We start from the raw sequence: 24,567 nt of genomic DNA, 5'->3' as shown, positions 1-24,567 counted from the left end.
CTCTCTCTCTCTCTCTCTCTCTCTCTTTCTCTCTCTCTCTCACTTTCACTCTATGTATACACACACACACACACACACACATATATATATATTATGTATGCACACACACACACAACTGCTCTGCAAACCTTAAAGCAATTTGTAAATATGAACAAGCATTACTGTTGGGTTTAGTGACTCAGGCTTGTTGATTTAGTAGCCATAGTTAGACTTATCCACTAGTGCAGATCATCAGCCCAACTATGTAGGCCTTCATTTTTAGTTGTTTCAGCCTTAAAATCGATTACCCCACTTCCAGTCTAGTTAATACTTCTCTGAATTTAGTTAATTTTGTCACATATTACATCATTAATCTCACAACATGAAGTCTTCAAGACTTTGAAGAATTATCATATGGAAGAGGGGCTAACATTCTGACTTCTTGCCAATATTGCTGACTAAATAGGAGGCAGACTGGCTACCTCCCACATATCTGTTCTAGCAAAACCATGAAGTTCTCACCAGACCAAATCTTGATTAAGACATTTTTAATAACAAACTACTATGAGAAATTGCTTGTACATAATAGATTGACAAAAATTCTGTTAGAAACCCGTGGATTATAGGAATAACAAAGTAAGTGCCAAAGATGCCAGAGACAGGACATACAGCCTACAAGATTCTGAGTCTGGAGACAGCAGAGATGGAGAACTCCTCAGAGTTCTGAAGCCCCACTGTGGTCAGAAAGCCCAACTGTGGGGACCATAGTATCTCCTGAAAATGGTAGCAACTAGTATACTGCACAAAATTGCCATGGGCCCAGGCCTCAGCATTCTGATGTCACCAGCACTCTGTACTAAGAAGCCAAAGGCGGCCCTGAAGATTCAATGTATTTAACCAAAAAGACCCAAGTATATTTAGTGCTAGTAGTGGGAGGTCAATACAAGAACCTAAAAGATAAAAAGTGAGACCAAATGTGGTTAACTACCCCACCCAAAAGTGTAGCAGAGTTGCAAACCTGACCCTGGCACAAAGCCTCAGGTCAGTAACTCAACCAGAGATGAATACATCAAAGCAAACATCAACCAGTATCAAAAATTATTGCAAATTTCTAGATTCTCCCAATAGGAGAATCAAGTAACTACATGAAACCTTCAAGCAGAAGCTCAAAAGAGAACATTAAAAAAAACAGATTTTCCAGATGAATATCTAGAAGAAATGATAAAAAAGAAATAAAAGTTTTGGAAGAAAGATTTTAATTGGAAGAGAAAATAAGTAATATTGAAGTAAGTTTTCCTTCAGCTGCTCTGCTTGCCTTCCACATCACATAACACCATGTCCCTCTTGGGATGTTGATCACAGGAAATTCCTTCACTTTGCAGAATGACTCAGACTTTGACACTCAACACCTTCTCAACTCACCCTCAGTTGCTTCTCTACTATGATCGGAGGGCTTGAGCATGAAGTATTAAATTCTTCTCTAAGCTTTCCTTTTTAGAAGACTCATAATTTTCCAGGTAAGTCCATTTTCTGTTAGCATCTCTGATTGATTTAGACTCCAGAAAAGCATATATGACCCAGGTTTGGTACCTCATGGTGGTCTCACTCTATCTCTTCAGCTTCCTTTTTTATGTTTCTTCACACATTATATTTTGAACACTTTAAAGGCAAGGACTGTCTTTCTTATTTGCGTCCTAAACAAAACATCTGGCATATAGTTGTGTGTTGTTCTTCGTGCTTGAAGAAGACCAAAAAACACCAACTTGTTGGGATCAAAGTATGGTATGTCTCATTGTGACTGATCAGACCAATACACTCTAGGAAGGCTCTACCACAGTAGGAGCACAAATAGTTTGTATGAACATTTGCAATGGAGATGGCTCTAAATTTGTCATTGCAATTCTGCCTTGCTTTTAGATCACAGTGTTTTCTTTGATTCAGCAGTATCATTCTGGGCAGTCCTGTGCCAGTGTCTCCTTTGTCTCACAATTGATTCCAAAGTTCTTTAGAGAGATATTCATTTTTTTCTATTACTTCTTTTTTTCCCCTTTTCTTTCTTTCTTTTTTTATTAATTGTTTACTTTAAAATTTATAAGATTCAATTCCACAATTCCTTGAGTTTCACTTTTTGTTCCCCTCCCTTCTCTCCCCCCCATGGCAGTATACAGTCAAGTATAGGATCTGTAAATACTTTCACATTATACATTAGTCAGGTTACAAAGACAGATTGTATCAGATAGAATGAAAAATGGTAAAGAGGACATAAAACCAAACAAGAAGAGGAAAAAGATCAGGTATTTTGCTTCCATCGGGATATAAACTCAGTTCTTTCTAGTTCTTTCTCTGGATGCACACATTTTTCTCCATCATCAGTCTTTTGGGATTGACTTATATCACTACATTGCTGAAAAGAGTCCAGTCAATCAAAGCTGGTAATCACACATAAGTTGTATCTGTAATGGTGTACAAATTTCTCCTGGTTCTACTCTTCTCACTCAGCATCAGTTCATATAAGCATCTCCAGGTAAATATGAAGTCCATCTGCTCCTCATTTCTTATAGCACAATAGTATTCCATAACATGCATATGCCACAACTTGTTCAGCCATTCCGCAATTGATGGGCACCCCCTTAATTTCCAATTCTTTGCCAACACAAAAAGAGCTGCTATAACCATTTTTGTACATATAGGTCTTGCTCCCACTTCTATGATCTCTTTGGGATATAACCCTAGGAGTGGTAACGTTGGGATATGAAAGTATTTTTAGCCATTTGGGCATAATTCCAGATTGCTCTCCAGAAAAGCTGGATCAGTTAACAACTGCACCAGCAATGCATTAGCGTTCCAATTTTTGCACATCCTCTCCAGCATTTGTCATTTTCCTGTTTTGTCATCTTAGCCAATCTGACTGGTGAGATGTGGTACCTCAGAATTGTTTTGATTTGCATTTCTCTAATCAATAGTGATTTAGAGAATTTCTTCATGTGCTTATATATATCTTTAATTTCTTTTTCTGAAAATTGCCTGTTCATATCCTTGACCATTTATCAATTGGGGAATGACTTGCATTCTTATAAATTTGACACAATTCTCTGTATATTTTAGAAATGAGTCCTTTGTCAGAGACATAGGTTGTAAAGATTCTTTCCCAATCCCCCACCTCCCTTTTAATCTTGTTTACATTGGCTTTGTTTGTACAGAAGCTTTTCAATTTCATGTAGTCAAAATTATCCATTTTACATTTTATAATGTTCTCTAATTCTTGTTTAGTCATAAAGTCTTTCCCTCTCCACAAGGTAAACTATTCCTTGTTTTAGGAGACTGCTTACAGTATCAATGTATTTTATCAATTTATCAATATCTTTATACCTAGATCATGCACCCATTTAGACTTGATTTTGGTATATGGTGTTAGATAATGGTCTATGCCTAGTTTCTGCCATACTATATTCCAGTTTTCGCAGCAGTTTTTGTCAAATAGTGAGTTCTTATCCCCAAAACTGGGGTCTTGGGTATATCAAACAATAGATTACTATGATCATTGACTTCTGAATCTTGTGTGCTTAATCTATTCCATTGATCCTCTCCTCTATTCCTCAGCCAGTAGCAAGTAGTTTTGATGACTGATATATTATAATACAGATTGATATCTGGTATAGCTAGTCTACCTTCCCTAGCATTCCTTTTCATTAATTCTCTTGGTATTCTGGACAGTTTATTCTTCCAAATGAACTTTATTACTATTTTTTCTAGCTCTATGAAGTAGTTCTTTGGTGAATTAATTGGTATGGCCCTAAATATATAATTTAATTTAGGCAAAATTTTCATTTTTATTATATTAGCTCGACACAGCCATGAGCAATTGATATTTTTCCAATTAGTTAGATCTGACTTTATTTGTGTGAAAAGTCTTTTGTAGTTGTGGTCATATAGGTCCTGGGTTTGTTTTGGCAGGTAGATTCCCAAATATTTTATATTGTCTACATAATGTTAAATGGGATTTCTCTATCTCTTGCTGTTGAATTTCATTGGAAATATATAGGAATGCCAAGAATTTAGGTGGGTTTATTTTATATCCTGCAACATTGCCAAATTTATTTATTGTCTCAAGTAGTTTTTTTAATTGATTCTCTAAGTATATAATCATATCATCTGCAAAGAGTGATAGGTTGGTCTCTTCTTTGCCTAGTTTGATTCCTTTGATTTATTTTTCTTCTCTAATTGCCACTGCTAACATTTCTAGTACCAGATTGAATAAGAGGGGTGATAGTGGACACCCTTATTTTACCTCTGATCTTATGGGAAATGCTTCTAGCTTCTCCCTATTACATATAATACTTGCTGATGGCTTTAAATAGATGCTACCTATTCTTTTAAGGAAGGCTTCATTTATTCCTATACTTTCTAAAGTCTTTAATAGGTACGGATGTTGTATTTTGTTAAAAGCCTGTTTTCTGGTAGTTTTATTGTTGATATGATCAATTATACTGATGATTTTCCTAATATTAAACCATCCTTGCATTCCTAGAAAAAAATCTTACCTGATCAAAGGGTATTATTCTTGAGATAAGTTGCTGTAGTCTTTTGCTAATATTTTATTTAGAATATTTGCATATATATTCATGAGGGAGATTGGTCTATAATTTTCTTTCTCTGTTTTATCTCTTCCTGATTTAGGTATCAATACCACATTTGTGTCATAAAAAGCATTTGGTAGGACTCCTTATTCACTAATTTTCCCAAATAGTTTGTAGAGTATTGGAATCAATTGTTCTTTAAATGTTTGATAGAATTCACTAGTAAATCCATCTGGCCCTGGGGATTTTTTCCTAGGGAGTTGACTGATGGCTTGTTCAATTTCTTTTTCTGAGATGAAGTTATTTCAGTAATTTACTTCCTCTTCAGTTAATCTGAGCAACTTGTATTTTTGTAAATATTCATCCATTTCCCTAAGATAGTCAAATTTATGTGCATACAATTAGAAAAAAATAATTCCTAATTATTGTTTTGATTTCCTCTTCATTAGAGGTAGATTCACCCTTTTCCTTTTTGATACTCATAATTTGGTTTTCATCTTTCTTTTTTTTATCATATTGATTAAGGGTCTGTCAATTTTATTGGTTTTTTCATAAAACCAGCTCTTAGTTTTATTTATTAATTCAATAGTTTTCTTAATTTCCATTTTATTAATTTATCCTTTGGTTTTCAATATTTCTTATTTAGTATTTAATTGGGGATTTTGAATTTGTTCTTTTCTAGGCTTTTTCAATTGTATGCCCAATTCATTGACCTCCCTTTTCTCTAATTTAATCATGTATGCCCTCAGGGATATAAAACTTCCCCTAAGAACTGCCTTTAATGCATCCCACAAATTTTGGTATGTTGTCTCATTATTATCATTCTCTTGAATGAAATTACTGATTGTTTCTATAATTTCTCGTTTGACCCATTCATTCTTTACGATTAAATTGTTTAATTTCCAATTAGTTTTTAGTCTGTCTTTACATGGCCCTTTATTGCATAAAATTTTTATTGCATCATGATCTGAGAAGGATGCATTTAATATTTCTGCCTTCATAGAATTGTAAGGATTTTATGCCTTAGAACATGGTCAATTTTTGATTATGTGCCATGAACCACTGAGAAGAAAGCATATTCCTTTTTATCCCCATTCAGTTTTCTCCAGATATCTATAATACCTATCCTCTCTAAAATTCTGTTCACCTCCTTAACTTCTTTCTTGTTTATTTTGAGGTTGGATTTATCAAGTTCAGAGAGGGGGAAATTAAAGTGTCCCACTAGTATAGTTTTGCTATCTATTTCTTCCTCTAATTCCTTTACTTTCTCCTCTAGGAATCTGGATGCTATACCACTTGGTGCATGTATGTTAAGTAATGATATTGCTTCATTCTTGATGGTGCCTTTTAACAGGATATAGTTTCCTTCCTTATCTCTTTTAATGAATTCAATTTTTGCTTTTGCTTTATCTGCAATAAGGATTGCTACCCTGCTTTTTTTTTTTACTTTAGCTGAGGCATGATATATTTTACTCCAGCCTTTTACCTTTACCCTGTGTGTATCCCTCTGTTTCAGATGTGTTTCTTGTAAACAGCATACCGTAGGATTATGATTTCTAATCCATTCTGCTATACATATCCATTTTATGGGAGAGTTCATTCCATAAAAATTTACAGTTATGATTGTTATCTGTTTCTTTCCCTCCATCCTATTCCCTCCCCTGTTAATGCTTATATTTCCCCCTTCTCCATCCCCCCTTAATAGTTTTCCTTTTGACCACTGCCTCCCTCAGTATTACCTTGTCAGGCCCCCTCCCTTTACCTCCCCTTTCCCCTTACTTCTTCCCTCCCTACTAACCCCCCTCCCCCTTTCATAGCACTTTCCCCCTCCTACTGCCTGTAGGATATTTTTATACTTAATGAGGTATGTTATTTCTTGTTCGCACCAAGAGTGACAGGAACAAATCTCAAGCAAAGCTCCTCTCCCTCCCCACTTTCCCTCTAAAATGATACTTTTTGCGTTTCTTCTCCATAGAGTCCTATGCTTAACTGCTCGTTATTCCCTCCTTGCACCAGAACCAATGAGGAAAAAGCTCATATGATTCTCATCTCCCTCCCTTTTATTCCTCTGCTATATTGTTTTAATGCCTCTTTGTGTGGCATAATTTACCCTTTTCCACTTCATTCCTCTTCTTCCATTGCAGTCCCTTTGTAGCCCTTATTAAAAATTTTTAATCGTCATTTTGTTTATTTTATACTCATACCCTCTACTTGTCTATAAAAAGTTTGCTCTTATTAAATAGCAAGGTGTGTGTGTGTGTGTGTGTGTGTGTGTGTGTGTGTGTGTTTACCTTGTTTATATTTCTATGTCAATCTTGTAATTGGAGGTTGAATTTTCCATTGAGCTCTGGCTTTGTCATCAGGAAGGTCTGGAACTCTGTTATATCATAGAATGACCATCTCTTTGCCTGGAAGAATATGCTCAGTCTCACTGGGTATGTGATCCTTGGTTGTAAACACAGTTCTTTTGCCTTCTGGAAAATTGTATTCCACTGACTTTGATCTTTCAATGTAGAGGCTTCCAAATCTTGTGTGATACTCACTGTGGAACCTTGATATTTGAATTGTTTCTTTCTGGCCACTTGAAATATTTTCTCTTTTACCTGGTAGTTCTGGAGTTTGGCCACAACATTTCGAGGACTTTTCATTTTGGGATCTCTTTCAGCAGGTGTCCAGTGAATTCTCTCAATTTCCATTTTATCCTCAGGTTCTAGTATCTCAGGGCAGTTTTCCTTAACAAGCTCTTGGAGAATGTTGTCCAGGCTCCTTTTTTCATCATGATTTTCTGATAGGCCTATGATTCTCAGATTTGGATCTGTTTTCCAGGTCAGTTATTTTTCCATTGAGGTATTTTACCTCTTATTCTAATTTTTCATTCTTGTTGTTTTGTTTGACTAATTCTTGGTTCCTCATAGAGGTATTTGTTTCAATTTGGTTGATTCTAGCTTTTAGCAAATCATTTTCCTTGGCTAATTTTTGGAGCTCTTTTTCCATATCATACACTTTTCTTTTTAGAGAGATGTTTTCTTCATTATAATGTTTTTCTAATCCTGCAATTTTGGTTTTGAGAGAATTATTCATTTTGTCTTCTATCTCTCTCATTTGGTTTTCAAAGTTCCTTTTGAGCTCATCTAGGAGAGCTTTCTGTGCTTGGGACTCATTCCCTGTTGATATTTCAGTTGTGGGTGTGGAGTCCACATTGTCTCCCTCTGAGTTTAGTTCCTCTCTCTAAGGATAGTAGGACTCCAGAGTCTTTGTAGTCTGCTTTTTTTTTTTTTTGAGGCAGGGCCCTGGCCATGCCCTTCCTCTAGGGATTCCACGCCTTTATTTTAGAGGGTTTTGCCCTGGGGCAATAGTTACTATGTTTTCAGTGGGGGGGGGGGTTTGGAGGAGGTGAGGTTCACTCTGTCATCCTGGTCTTTGTAGGTCCTGATAGGTGCTTTTTTTTTTTTAATTTCTGGGCCATGAAGTGGTAGCCCCAGGAGTATATGCTGTCTCAGACAGAGGCCCCTGCCTTTGGTTCTTACCTTTCTCTTTCCAGTCCCAGCCCTTTGGTGATAGGCCTGGTAATGGCCCTTTTGGTTGGTGGGATGACTTGCCCCCCAAGTTAATCAGGCCTCTCCCAGGCCTGCCGCTGCAGGCCTCTCACCTTCCCGGCCTGCCTCTACCTGTATTGCTTCTTATAACCTCTATGTGGTTGCTTGCCTTGTGTGAATTCTCTGTAAAATAATCTTTTAGGCAAATATACACTTAGCATCCAACAACATTAACAGCCTATTGGAGTTGTGATCTCTGTAGCATAATTTAAATGCATAGTAGTTCAGCTTGAGAAAGGACCTCAGTGTCTGATATACCCTATCTTTCCCAGTGATCTTTAGATTCTTCCTAAGACAATTCAAATGGAAGCAACTCAGTTTCTTAGCATGGCTCTGTTAGACTGTTCAGGTTTCACAGGCATACAGCAATGAGGTCAGCAGAACAGGTCTGTGGACCTTTAGTTTGGAAGATAGCCTAATACTACTCTTTTCTCCCACACTTTCCTTCAGTCTCCCCAAATACTGAGCTAGCTTTCACAAGGCATGCATCAACCTCATAATCTATGTTGACATGCCTGGGATGTATATTGGTAAAGCAAGTGAATTTATCCACAGCATTCAAAATTTCTCCATTTGCTAAAACTGATGGTTCCACATATGGATGTAATTTCTCTGGCTTGTGGAAAACCTCTGTTTTACTGGTGTTAATAGGCCAAAATTAGCTCAAGTGGCAGAGAATCAATCCAATCTCTGTTCCATCTCAGACTCAGGCTTTTTTGAGTGCATAATTATCTGTGAATAAAAAATGACATACCAACTCTCCCTCCATTTTAGTCTTGGCTTGTAGCCTTTTCAAGTTAAATAATTAATTTACCTTTAATGCAATAGGTGACCTTGATGCTGTCTTTGTCTTCATTGAAGGAATCTGACAAGATCATTGAAAACATCCTGCTGAAAGGCATGAGAGCAAGTACACATCCCTGCTTCATCCCATTAGTGACTGGGACAGAACAAGAATCCATTGCTCAGAAACTGTGCAAATATGTCATCATAGAATTAGTGAACTAATACTGATGAACTTCTGTGGGCAACCAAATGTTATCATGTAATTTTGGCATATTGTAATTACCTAATAAATATTTATTCAGTTGAATTGAAAGAAAATGATTAACTTTCCCCAGAAAAAAAATTCTCTGAAAATTAGAGTTGATTAAAACAATAACAAACAAAAGGACAAAAAAAAATTGGAAAAAAATTCAAAGATTAAGGAAAAGAAATCTGCTACACATTGTAACATTTTTTAATGCACAGAAGATGAAAGGAGGATGTTTAGAAGGAAGAATAAACAGACAAGATAGTTTTGAAAGTGATGTATAAAATCTATTACGTCTTTTCTTTAAGTGGTGTGAAACAAATTTTCAATTTTATATGTCATCTTTTTTGTGTGTTCTTATGTACATATGGAAATGATTTAGTTTTTGGTGTTTAGTCCAGATTTTTTTTTCTTTTTGAAGAAGTTAGTTTTCATCTTTTTGGACTCATGGAAAAGAACCAGAAAAAAAATGTATAGAATTTGAAATTAGGCACATTTAAGCATGAAAAATCCCCAAACATTAATCAGCCAATAAGATTTTGTTAATTTCTTACCATGCAGTTAGAACTGGGATTTCAAAGACATAACATATTTCCTGCCCTCAAAGAATATACATTCTAATGGTGGAAACAACATGTAAATAATTGGATTTTAGAAGATATACAAAATAGCTAAGGCACATTAGAGGTATTCAAAAGTTAAATTAGATTTCTCAGAAGTTTTGGGGTTTTCCATACTATGAGTTTTTCTCCTGTTAGTTTTAGTAGGTCTTTTTTGTATAGATTTGACTAAATGACCACTGAGCTCTCTTCCAATTTTTTTTGTTTGTTTCTTAGAAACAGTCATTTTAATGTTGGAGGTTGCGGGTGGTGAAAAGGAGTCAGGGGATGAAGGTTTTTTCCTGGGTCTAATATATTTCATTTTCATAATGTCTAATCATGCTTCTCAATTACAGAAAAAAATACATAGAAATATACAGAAAAATATAATTGACCTTAGGATCAGAGTTATCAAATTAGAAAGGAACTTTGCTTATTAATTATTTTTTAAAACCAATTAACAATTAAAATGGATGAGACCCAGGTCTAAAAGGGGATAACTAAAATGAACCAGAGTCTTATAACACTTTACAAAGGTAACAAAAGTTTTTTATTGTTGAGAAAAGTTTGCAAACTAGAGCAGAGAAAATCTTTTCAGTTGCTCGAAGGGAGTGGAAAAGGTTGAGGTGTTTATACTCATTTGAGGTATTTATGAATAAGTGGAGTTTAATGGAGAAACACAATAAATCAAGAAGTCAGGCAGGAAATAGGGCTCTGTGAAGTAAATATCTATAAACACAATGATTTAGACAGCAGGAAGTTTGCTGCTCTTAGATAAATCAGAAAGCAAGATGTTTGCTGCTCTCTCGGAGCTGGTTTTGGCAAATAGAGGCATCTCTAAGTTCAGCTAAAGTTTGCTCACAGAGGATCATTGGTATGTCAAATAGTCCTGGGCTTCAGATGTCCTCCTAATTGGATAGTTGTTATGCTACTCTATTTTCTGGTTCCCCTTTGAAAAAGGGAAATGCTAACATATTTAATCAGTTAGTAGTTATTACAGAGCTTATGTTCACATTTTGAACCCCCTTATTTGACAAATAAAGAAGATGAAGCCTCTAGAATTAAACTGACTTGCTTTGGACAAGTTATTTTATCCTTTTATGCCTTGGGTTCCTCATTGTAAAGTAATCACATTGCACTAAATGAGCTTATACTTTATAGGAACCGGAACAGTGATTACATTGGTATAAGGAATTCCAGAACAAACAAAAAAAGTTTACCAATGCAGGTTGGGATTTCTCCATAATTTATAATTTTAAAGATTTGCCTAGAACTTTTAAAATTTAAGTGAGTTGCACAAGGTCATTTAGCCGTTATGTATAATCCCAATATAAACCCAGGTTTCTTCATTTCATAGGAAGCTCTCTATTCATTTTACCATTTGAATTGTCTTCTCAATCTATATCTGAAGTCCTATGTCTTTCCTCATTCACTTACTTTTAGGAATTCAGTGTCACATTTACATCTTTGTGATGCATTTTAGGAAGACTATAATGGAAGAATGGAATAAGATTCAAGGCTTTTAATACTCTGGGCTTACAAAATGGATTTAAATCAACTTAACAAATGATGAACAAGCTTCTTTGGTAATTCCTTAATTGTCACCTAGCCATGTCCTTCTCAGTATATGGATCCCTCTTATAACACTGACAGTAAGTGATTGTCTAGCCTCTACTTAAAGATACTGAGTGACAGGAAACTCTAAGTCACAAAGCAGCACATTACATTTCCAAATTAGAAAATTGGGCAAATCACGTTACCTCTCACAGCCTCATTAGTAAAATGAGGTGTTTGGACTAGATGACATTTAACAATGCTTTTAGCTCTAAATATATGGTACTATGAACATATAGGGCTTTCTGTACTATATGTAGTGATCTACACATAGTCAAGAGTCAATAAACTATTAAGTGTCTACTATGGGCTAGGCTTTATGCAAAATACTGGGGATACAAAAATGATAACATCCTCCCTCAAGGAGCTTATAGTCTATTGGAGAAAGATAATACACAAAAATTAGTTGGAAGGTGGGGGAGTAAAGTGACAAGGGAGAGATATAGGTGAGAGTGGGAGAGAGGAAAGGTACCTGGTGTGGGGTTGTGATGGAGAAGTACAAAGAAATCCAAAAGCAACATAGCTGGTGGGAAATGGGGAGCAGACTATGCTGAGCCTGCTACTTGAATAGAAGTCATCAAACTCTTACCTCCAGGCAGAGGGACAGAGGGTACTGATGATGTATACGAATACCAGGATAATGAGATTTCCCAGTGATGAGCTTCCTAGGGAAGAAAGACATTATGGAGATGTCCAAAGACATCCAAAATCAAGTGTAGCCCATTTTCAAGGGAGAAAGGTTCAAGTAAATAAGACTATATAGAATTCATATAGGGGATGAGGAAGAATGCTTTGACTAACCTCTCATAATCTTACCTGAGATGCCTTTCAAAATCAGAAACAATAGGACAATATCAGTGTGTCTTGGATAATATGGTGTGAAATGTCATCATGAATACCCCAAAGAAATACCAGTTGAGGACTTTGTTTATCACTGATATCTTTGTATGATACATGGCAAATGCAATTTACTGGGTATTAAGTCCTCCCCACACAAAGGAAAAAGAGAGTGATCTTTGACAGAAAAAAAAAATCATTCGGTCAATAACCATAGTGAGAGAGTGAATATAATTCTTTCATGAAGGAGGCATCAAGAGGGACAAATGAAACATGCTTTTCAAGTGACACCAATCTGCATGTAATATACTTGGGCACCTCATTAAGTAATGTGTTTCATGCATTATGCAACTCTTAAAGGGGAAAAAGTACATCTGGTCTCCTCTGAAGAGAGATCACCTAATGAAATGTAACTGTTTTTCAAGGGCAGGAAGAAAGACTTCAATGGCAGGACCAGTCACTGCTTGTTGTATCTGAAATCAAAGAAAAGTAATTAAAATGAAAAACACAAGAATAAAGTGTGGAGCCTTTAAATCACATAGACCCAAGTCTTTATTATGCAGTTAATCAGTAGCTGGCAAATCAAATATGGTGTGATTCCATTTATGATACAAAACAGAATATTAAAGTGTGTGTATGTGTGTGTGAGTGAGAGAGAGACAGAGAGACAGACAGAGAGAGAGAGAGAGAGAGAGAGAGAGAGAGAGAGAGAGAGGGAGGGGGGGGCAGGGAGAGGTTGTGTGTAGGTAGAATAATCCTAACCAGTAAATGAAGATCAGGAAAAATATTGCATTGTGTTTTAAAAGATGCTCAGTTTTTAGATCAATTCCTAGATTCAACAGATACAGGTTAATAGGTTAGACTGTTCAAGGGTATGGGAAATACCTGCATGAGGAAAAGCCCTCTGTGAGTGCATGTCAGCAAGTATACTCCAACTTATAGTTTCAGTGAGCTTCCTAGAAAACTGGGAAGTTAAGTGATTTGCTCAGGGCTACACGGCCAAGTGTAGTAACAACAACAGCAATGGTATTAACAACAACAACGAAAAAAGAATGACAATAACAACAGTAATAATAGGTAGCAGTTATGTAGTAATTTAAGATTTTGTAATCACTTTACATATTTCATTTCATCGTCACATCAGCCTTGGGAAGTAGGTACACGTATTATTACTATATTATAAAAGAGAAAGCAAAATGAAACAAAGGTTGAGTGACAAACCTAGAGCTAAAGGGCTATTAAGTATCAGAATTTGAATTCAGGTCTTCCTACTGTTCAGAAATCTATCAGCTCTGCTTACTAGTTGCCTTACATCAAATTTTAGAGGGGAAGAAATGTGAGATAACAAGAGAAATCATTTGGAGCTGACTGTTGAGGTCATTAAATATTAAGGAAAGGAGTTTGGATTTTATCTCAGAGGCAATAGGGAGCTAAAAGTTTGATGAGCAGGAAAATTATAAAGCCAGATCCAGATTAGTCAGAATAATGTATCCCATAAAGTGGTGGCATTATTAGAATACACACTATTAGTAATTATAATTATATGTAGAAAATGGTCATTGATTCCATCCCCATAGAAATATGCAATAAAAATTCAAATACTGTGGCCATTTCACAGGATTCATTATTCACAATTAGGACCTGATTGTATGGTCAGTTCTGTGTGATAGTAAGATTATTCTGGCAATTGGGTGGGGATAGCTTGGGAATGATGTAGACTAAGTTCAAGGAGAACATTTCTCTGACTATTAAAATACTCCATACCAGATAGAAAAATATGCTGAAACAGTGTGATAGAAGTGTAAGTAGAGGAGAGAACAGGTGAAAAGCTGGATTCTTCAAGAATATTACTTCCAAATAAAAATGGAGACCACTCATTCCTATGTAAGGATCCCTGTAGACCGTGTTTTGACTTAGAACACCACATTTTAATGTTATCTGTGTTTTGTTGTACATCCACTGCTGCATCTCTAAGGGCCTCCTGGACATATTCACCTTGGAGCACTATAGGCACCTAATACTTATCCTACCAAAATAAAACTTACTATCTCCTTCCTATCTCCTCCTAAATCCAACGTTTTGCCATATTTTCTCATTTCCTTTTAGGGCAAAACTATTGTACCATTTACTCAAGTTCAGAAAATGGAAGTCTTTTTTGTTTTTCCTTATAGAATATATCCAATAATTTCACAGGACTTGGTTCTTCATCTTTAATCTCTCTGGATCTCAATTTTCCTTCTCATTCTCATGGTATCCATTCTAGTTTTGACCCTTTACACTTTTCATTTGCACTTTTGTATTTCCTATTTCGTTGGTCTCCCTGCTTCCAGGCTCATCCCTTTTCGATACATCCTTTTCAAAGCTGCCAAAAATCAAAATCTTACTAAAGCACATCTCTGAAAATATCATTCCCATCTTCATAAGACTTCAATCCTTCTCTCTTATCTCTCCAACAAATTACAAACTTCTCAGGTTAATCTTTTAAATTCTTTCTCTTCCTTCAAGATTAAGAACTGTTTCTACCTCTTAGAAATTTTCAGATGACCTCAGTTATAAAACTTTATTATACTATAAATTATTTGCAGGCAGAAATTATGTCATTTTTGACATTTGGATGCCTATCACAAATCATAGTAATACATACCATAAGTGATTAATGAATGCTGAATTTTTTGAATCAGTGGGACAAATCAGAGTACTAAACCTAAATTGTAGGTCTAGATTTGGATTGCCTAACTTCATATTCTTGGGCAAGCCATGTATAATCTCAAGAAGCTTCACTCCGCATCTGTGAAACAAAAGGATAAGACTAAATGACTTCTAAAATAAATGATGCCCTTAAGAATTTCCCTTGGAACACTTACTAGTTGTGTGACCTTGGGCAAGTCACTTAACCCCAACTGCCCTACCTTCCCCCTTCCAAAAGGCAAAAATAAACAAACAAACAAAAAAAACAATCGTTTGGCCTTATTATTTCCCAGGAAAGTATATTTTTAAAAGTAGTCTCTAAAACTAAAATGGATATGTGATCTCCTGAGTACTCCCTCCAATAACAGAGAGTACAAGTCCTTCATGTCTGCCCAAACTTTGAAACTATTATGCATGCCCTCTCATAAATCCACTTGAAGAGATCCAACCAGTGTACTGGGATCCTTCCTTATTTTCCTTCAATGTTACCCGTTTACTAAGTGAACTAAGAAGTTGTTTATCAATCATCCTTTGCTCTTACTCTGAGAGAAGTGCAACTTTATTCCCCCAGTTGTACATTTGGTTCATGAACATCCTTTATACCACTTTTCCTGGGGAAGTTCTCATTCTAGAAATGTTACAACCTACTTGGGCCCTACCTGGTATTCGTATACATCATCAGTACCTTCTGCCCCTCTGATTGGACCCTCTGCCTGGAGGTAACGATTCCAGGACTTCTATTCAAGTAGATATAATAATATATCTGGGCACCTCATTAAGTAATGTGTTTCATCCTTTATGCAAAACTTTAAGGAGAAGGCAACAGGCCAGTGACACAGTGAGACTGACTCCTGCAGAGACAAAACATGAATGGATCTTGGAATTACAGTATCTGAGGATAGTACTATCAATAGTCTTTAAATATTGGTATCCTGAGGTAAAAACACACCCTAGTTATGGCCTACAGCTGGGAGGGATTTTAGGGATTATAAAATTTTGAGGGTTGGCTAGGTGGCACAGTGAGTAAAGTGCAGGCCCTGGAGTCAGGAGGACCCAAGTTCGGTTCCAGCCTCAGAAAATTAACACCCACACAAAAAAACTAGCTGTGTAATGTTGGGCAAGTTACTTAACCCCAATTGCCCTTCAAAAGGCAAAAAAAAAAAAAATGAAAGTTTTCAGATGGAAGGGATTTTAGGGATTATATATTCACATTGTCCAATAAGTTAACTGAAACCCAGAGAAATTCAGGGAATATTTTTCTTTTGTCATGCAGGTAGTAAGTGGTGTTTCTGGAATTCAAAGCAAATGCTTAATTTTGTCACTTGGAGTGAGTGTTCTGTAACCCTGTACATGCCATGAGTTTTGTCAACCCAGTGGTTCTTTCATGAAGCACATAGGATACCACTTTGCTATGGGCTATTTGCAAAAGACTCACTCATACACTCTCTCTCTCTCTCTCTCTCTCTCTCTCTTTCCCCCCCCACTCCCTTCCTCTCTCCATTCTTCCCTCCCTTCATCTCTCCCTCTCTCCCTCCCTCCCTACCTCCCTCTCTCTCTCATTTGTCAGTAAGTTTTCCATAGCTTTTGGGGATTTGGGGACTGCAATGATGATATGCACTCCACAAGTTTTCAATAGTGACAGGCAAGGCTTAACCTTCTTTTGTAAATGAAATGTGAAAAATATAAAGCTGTTTGCTGCAAAAACTAAAAAAAAATAAAACATTAAACCAAAACATCAGAATCCCAGGAAGTAATATTTGAAAAAAAAATGTATATTGTGCTATGGAGACTAATTATACTGTGCTGCCTCATCTGCCTATTATCCTTCTAGAATTTTTTTTAAGAAGCTATGGCCCAAAGCTGAAAAGTAGAGTTATGCTGTTATGATCAAAACCCAGTAGCCTGATACTGCCAGCATCGTGCATGGTAGAAACACATTTAAATGATAATAAAACAGCAGTATAAGAAGATGCTCCAGTTCATAGTCATTTCAAAATGAGGAAATATAGTGTGCCTTGACTGTAACTCCTGTCAAGCATTTAAATTGTCTTTTCCTTCATATTTGTTCTAAATTTATTTTCAGTGCAACTTGTAATGGTGTTACTAACCAGTGAGCAAGTCTGAATACTGGAGAACTACAGAAAAAACATTTTTAGTTACATGATCATCTTTTTTTTTTTTTAATGTTGGAAATTCTGCTCCTACTACTATGGTTTTTGGAGGTTCTGATTTATAATGGTGCTACTTGTTATTTACTGTATTATCGAGGAATAACAGTGTAGAGTTGCTGCTGATTTACTAAGTACTTTATGCAAAGCCCTAGGAAATGATTTAGCTCTCATCCCTAAATAATGCCTCTCCTCACTAGAGCTTCTGAAACTGACCCTAATTCACAATGTCAGCTTGGAGACTAGAGCCTTCTGAGTCAAAGGAAATTCCATGAACATAGATCTAACCATAGTACCCACACTCTACAGTGAAGATTTGACATGCCAGAGTGGAAGGTGCCAAGAGTAGCAGCCAGACATGGCAGGTGGAATTATGGTGCTTTCCAGCTGTTCAACTTTTCATACAGTCTGTCATGGCCCAACCTATTCCTGATGTTGATTCAATTACTATTCATTTTCAGTAGATTTCAGTAGAATCACAGAAGGAAATATATATGTGTATATATATATATATATATATATATATATATGTGTGTGTGTGTGTGTGTGTGTGTGCATATATTTATATATATATATATGTATGTGTGTGTTTGTGTGTGTGTATATACGTAATGATGGCATAATAGGCAAGTAAAATTCTGCAAAAATGTATCTGGTTTTCTGCAAGTATATATTACTTTTAGGTCATTCCTGTATTTTATAGACATAAAAAGGGATTATTATTTGTAAAGTTTCTTATTTATTGTTTTGGGTCATCCAGATATAAATTAGAACATTCATACAACCATTTACAAAACATTTATTAAGGAAGGGCCTCTAAGGTAGAGAGGAATACCAAATTCAGTCAAAATGAAACAGTTTCAAGTTCATAAAGCCTCCTTTTTGGGGATGGGGATGAGGGGGTAGGGTGGGGCAACAATATATTTAATTGTAACACATTTACATAATAAATAGAAATTATTTAATGGGGAACTAGCAATAGAGGGCATCAGCAAGGGTTCATATAGGAGGTGACAGTTAAGCCTTGAAAGAAGTTAGAAGAAGTGCATGCTACCTATGATGGACAGCATAATAAGTAAAAGCATAGAAATTAAATGTCTTCAAAAGTCTGTAATAAATAGGTCAATTAAGCTGCGTAAAGAATATGCAAAGGGAAGTTAACCAGGGGTGTGACAAAGTAGAAAGTATGCTGGATCTAGAGTCACAGGACTTGTGTTCAATTTCAGCTCTGCCATTTTATAGATATGTGACCTTGGGCAAGTTATTATTATCTCCATGCCTCAGTTTCTCTATCTCTAAAATGAAAATGTTGAACTAGGCCTCTATGGTCCCTTCCAACCAGTTCTATTAACTAATGTGAAAAAAAGCTGGGTAGTGAAGATTTAGCCAGATATTTAGCAGATAGAAATACATTTTAACTAAGTATATAACATTCAGTTGAAACCCAAATCTCACTATATCTAGGAAATATAAAGAGTAATGTTGGCATTTGCAAGAATGCCATTGGACAGCATGGATACTTGAGATTTTCCAAACATTTCTGCCTTATTCTTGACAGATGTCCATCAATAACGTCTGAATCATCCTGATCAAATATTAAAGTTACTAGAATGAAGCTAGTGACTCTTCCATTCATTTCATGAATAAAAGGACTCATCATCAGACCAACTGAGGAATTGGTCTGAAAATATTAGAAAAATGGGACTAAAAGTTGAATTATTCATCATGAATTAAATAGAAAAGAATTCTGATTTTATGTATCTTGACCTAGATTTTGAGGGTATGTAAGTTCTTCTGAGCATCTTTTCATTAAAAAGATTACCATAGTTAATAAACACTGAGGCATTTTACAAAATCCCCAACATATTCTATCTGAATACACGTAAATATGTTATCATGCTTAGCTCAACAGAAAGATGTCCTTATGACTGAATTGGAATTGCTCTGACATCATACATTCTGATACAGACAAACCTGAATTTTTGTTACTGGGCTCCTTTGCATACTCAATGATGAAGGAATTTTACTTCCATATAGATCTTTTATTTGGTGATCACTTTTGCATTCTAATTTCATTATCATAAAACCTCTTTACTCTGAAATGTTGTCCTTTAATAGCTTTCAGGACTTTTTTTTCTCTTCAATCTAATTCTAAATGGGCTATAAATCAAGCCATGCAGTGTCTATAAACCTGTAATAGACAATAGTATTAATAGATAATAGCACAAAAGCCAGTTCATGCATGTTTCTTTAGATAAATTCAATTTTCTTCTACTGTTTCCATTTGTTCTTATCTTCCCTCTCTATTGTTCTCCTCTGCTTCTAGGCCTCTGTTTTAATGCCAGAAATGGACTGTATGCCTTGATGAATAAACTCTGCCAGAGCTTTGAGACTTTGATCCTTAAGCATCTCTTGAAGTAATAATGAGAAATGTCACTTCCTAACAGGTTAGTCCTTAACTCTAGAGAGAAAAGAAATTTTGCAAGAGGATTAATAGACCATGAGAAACTAGTCGCAAAATTGTTTTCTCATTGACACAAAGCAACTATAGTATTGAGTATTATTAAATTTGTAAATTATTTAACATCATTATGTTTTGAAAGACATAAGGAGGTAAAAGGTCCAAGTTCCATATATTAATGATTCAGAGACTTGGAAATCAACAATGCATAATTTGCATCGTCAGTCTACTGATATTTTTGATAATATAGAATCATCGGTATATTTAGGTCTAGCCCCTAGAAACCTCCTTCTTCTTCCTGTCAGATCCCTTCATTTTGCAATAGAAGCACCTTTTCCATTATATAGTTTGAAATGGCATGTAAATATTCAATTAAATGCTTTGAACTAAGTCTCATGTTCTGGAAACCAAATATCCTTGAATGTGAGGGTTATATGTCACTGACAAGTATATTTTAGAGACAACAGTGTTGATATAATGGAAAGAATGCTCAACTAGAAATATCTTGTGTTTGAGCTGTGGGAAGAACAGAAGTCAAGCTCTGACACTACCATTTATATGCTGTGCAAGCTTAAGGAAGATATTTACCCTCTCTGAGAGTCATGGTTTTTCATATGTAAAATAGAAGTATGGGGGAGGGGAAGAAGAATGAAAAAAGGGTTGCAATGAAATACATGTTACCACCAGAAGTGATTACCAGGTTGTCAGGTCAGTGATAAAGAGAAACAAGTCAGACCAAACTTTTGACAAAATTGACAAATGTGAGTTAGCACACTGGAACCATCACCTTGTCAAACAAGTTTAAGCATAATCTAGGATGGAACAAGCATGGGAAAGAAAATTCACTTTGCATTAAGCAAAAATTGAGATGATAAAATTGAGAAGGATTATTGAATGATGTTGGAGAGGAACAAATGTGTGTGAAGCCCATGAATGCAGAAGTTATAAAAAATCAGCATCAATGAGATGGCATAATGGCTAGAATTTTATGAATTAAGAAATGAAAACCTCAGTTAAAATCCAGCCTCAGACACTTATTAGCTCTTTAATTCCAGGCAAGTTGCTTAACCTTTCTGTGCCTTGGTTTTCTTATCTGTAAAAAGGTGATAGTGATAGCACCTAGCTTATACTTTTCTTGAGGATCAGACAAGATAACATACGCAAAAGTGTTTTTACAAAACAAAATAAGATATAAAAATTTATTTTATTTATTAAATATTGTCAATGTATGTATATATGTGAGTGTATGTGTGCATGTGTGCATGCATGAGTTTGTGTGCAGGAAATCAATCTATATATCTAAGGCAAATTCTCTCCTTTTACTTTACTGTAGCTATTGATTCATTATATTAAGAGACCCCATTCATAATCTTTTAATTTTTATATGAAGGTGAGGAGTTGGTCATCTGTATTTGGTTAAGTGTTTTTTTTCTTTTTTACTCTCTAAGATATAATCAGTACACAACTGAGATATGTTCTTTTTAAAAGAGATACACTCTTTTAAATTCCTATTGAAGGATTGCATGGCATCTGTCATATCTATTTTTAAATTATATTCAGGTCTTCAGGGTTTTTTTTTTTTTGTTTATTTTCTTAGAATTTTCTTGGTCTGGAAAGGAAATACTAAGATCCTGAAATAGAATAGTTTTACTACCTATTTCTCTCCAATTAGCTTTTCCTGTACTTACTTTGATGATATGCCATTCAATGCATATGTGTTAAGTATCAAATATATATAAATACACACAGTCACACATATGTGTATTTGCAAATCTGTGTTAAAATCTATGACTTAGTGGTTTAGAAAATTGGCCTCAGAGTTAAGAAGGTCTAAGTGAAATTATTTATTTTAATACGTCCTAAATGCACAATCCTGGACAACTCACTTTCACCCTCTTAGTATTCTAGGCAGTTTTTTAAGACTCTAAATTAAAGAGAAGTTGCTGCTCTGAATTAATAGTGATGGATTTTCCTCATATGAGCAAATCTTTCCTTATATAGTTTAATTTTATATCAATGAAATCATAGTTTCAGTCCCTTTTCCTGCTATTTCATTATCTGTGGTGAGCATATTGTCTTTGCTCTTTTTTCTATTTCAGTTGTTGCCTTGCATGAGTATTATTGTCACCCCTATCTTTTTTTTACCCAATTGAGACAGAATAGAGCCAACCCAAGCCTTTGTTTTATATGTATGTATTTCTTATAAACAAAATATTGATGGATTTTGATTTTTAGGTTATTCTTCTACCCTTCTCAGTTTTATAGGTTAGTGCATCCCATTTAGATTTATAGTTATCATTATCAACTGTGGGTTTCCATTCCATCCTTGTAATTCATATTTTCATGCTTTTTTTTGCCACCAATGTCCTTACCACAAAAGAGAGGGTTGTTAAAAAGAAGGAAGTGACAACACTATTAATCTATGATTACTACATTTTGTTTCAGATGAATTAATTGGTTTTTCTGATTTTTTTTTCTTTTTTCCCCTCTTTCTTTAAAAAGTATTGGTTTATGAGATAGCTCTCTTGGAAAGTAGATAAGTAATTGTGCTGGGAGTAATTCTGATAAAAAGTAGATATCAGAAAAAAAAATTTTTTTAAAAGAAAAATCTACAGTTGCAGTGTTTTACTCCAACTCCACTGTCCTTTCTCTTCTTTTTAACCCAGACATTGTTTCTTCTGCTTTCTTTATGCTTTTGTACGTTATCTTAATTTCTCCTTTCTGATCTGTTCTTCCATTTTGAAATTTATTTCAATCGTGAGTGTTCGCTCCCTTATTCTACCCTCTTCTAAACCTCTCTTTCTCTCTGTACCTGCTTCTTTCCATATCTAATTTACTGTATTTCCATAGAAATGTCTGTATTTGTTAAATACTTTTTAAAAATTCACTTTAAGTGTGAGAATCATGGGATTTCTGCTCTTCATAACCTTTCTTCTCTGTTAGTATATCATTTTAATCCCTTGCTCCAATTACGAGAATACTAAATTCTGCTCCTGTTTCCCTCATTTCTTTCTTAATATATTCACTTTCCCTTTTCCTTCCTCTTTTAAAACCAACATATCATAAGGAAATCACATAGGCCCCTGTGATTGCCTTTCTTAATTTCCTCTGTGACCCCAGAAGAGTAGGATTCCAAAATTCTATCTGCCTCCTATTTGAATATGATCCTTCCCTGGCCTTTTTACTGATTTGTATCTTCTCCTGGAACATCCAGCTCAGAACACCTTGCTGATTTCAAGTTCTGTTTCCAACCCTCCTGAAGATTCTCCACAGGCTTCTGTTTTTATTTATCTGTATTTGTTCAATGGAATTCCTCTTCCCCACTCTTCCTGCTACCCCCTCCAAACTTTGGGCCAGCCTCTTGTATAGCCCTAAGTTGAATGACGGATCATATTGCTGTTTCTTTTTGACTTTTTATCACTGCTCTATCTGGTGTCCCTTTAGAGTTTTGATAGCATGTGACAGAACTTTTATGGTGTCATCTTAACCCAAACTTTCTGCTTCCTCTTCTGATTCATTTTATGTACCCAATGGAAGATGGAGAGTGAGGGGGGATTTATGGCAAAAAAATAAAAAGGAATACAGCAAAGAAAAGAGGTAGAGAGGCAATATCTTCTTTGTGGTTTTGCTTTTAACTTTGTGATTACTAGTGCACAATAATGGAATGTTCTGGGCTTCATGTTTGGAGACTTAGTATTTCAGGGGCGGACTGACTTTAGAGATCATCTAGACCAACACCCTCTCCCCCAACTCATTTAATAGAAAAGGAAAATTTTTGTTCAAAACGTCAGGCCACAGAGGGGATATGACTTGCTTTAGTTAATATAGTCAGTTACAGGAAGAGCCAAGGCTAAGAAATCAGGTCTCCTGGCTGTCAATGCAAGGCTTTGCAACGCAATCTCTAAGGTTAGCATTTGACTAAGGTTGATAACCGCAGCTGCAGAGGGACATGTCTCCAAATGCTTGTACATTTGTGTACATTTTTTTTTAAACAGCACAGTAGCTGTGGAGAAGGTAATCTACTTCTCAGTGAGCTTGTTCTTTTACCACAGGCAATAATCTACTGAGTACTAGAGTTCCCATAACATAAGCAACTCCCTTTGTGACTTTCAATTGCTGTAGGTCTGTAATGGTGCTTGGCACTTTAATAATTAGTCTACAGGGAGCCTTAATAGAGTAGGGCAACTGTTTTAATTAACTTAATCCCCAGTACATGAGTTGACCATTAGACATCAAATCACAGTTTAGCTCCAAGAGTATTTGAACTCTGAGGAAACCACATTTGTAACTACAGTGGGGAGACACATTATCTTCTGTTATAAAACAATGCAGCTGCAACCAATTTGGGTTCTTTGGCCCCTGATCCACTGGTAAATGGAAGTCATTATTTCCATTGGAATGAAGGTATAATGGAAATGGCAGAGGAGGTTGGCTTGGGGTAGACTTCTATGTGTGTTGCCCCAATTCATGAAAAGAAAAAGGCATTTAGAGGAATAATAGCAGGGCAGACATTTTAAACTTGCAGGCGATTTATTTTCAGCTGAGTAAGAAACAGGCTGCAATCCTATCGACGGAATTAATTCTGCATAAAAATAAATGGTGTTATAATCATGAGTGGTGCATCTTTTTATGCTCTGGTTATTTCCTTTATGTTACATTTTTAAAAATATGTGGCTGAGTATTTTATTATTGTACTTTAATACATTCTTTTGTTGGCTGTATCCCTTAAGGATTCTAAACCCCAGCATTCTTTGTTTTGTTTTGTTTCCCCCCTAATACTTTACAATCCTAGTGATAGATGGGAATATGTGCAAAATACTTCTTTAGAGCCTAGTTCAAATCCCATCTCCACCATGAAGTCTTTCCTGACCAAGACTACTCAAAGTGATTTCTCTCCTGTGAAAGAACTAGGAGGAAGTAAGGTACAGAGGAAAAACTAAAAGCTTTCGTGACAGAGGACCTGTGGTATAGTCCTGGCTCTAGCAATTAAACTTCTTGGTCCTAATTTTGTTAAT

This window comes from Petaurus breviceps, unplaced genomic scaffold, assembly GCF_028583685.1.
Source record: "Petaurus breviceps papuanus isolate PSGF00001 unplaced genomic scaffold, PetGlider_PUasm1.0 140, whole genome shotgun sequence".
Lineage (NCBI taxonomy): Eukaryota > Metazoa > Chordata > Mammalia > Diprotodontia > Petauridae > Petaurus > Petaurus breviceps.
Note: the sequence above shows the minus strand (reverse complement) of the source record.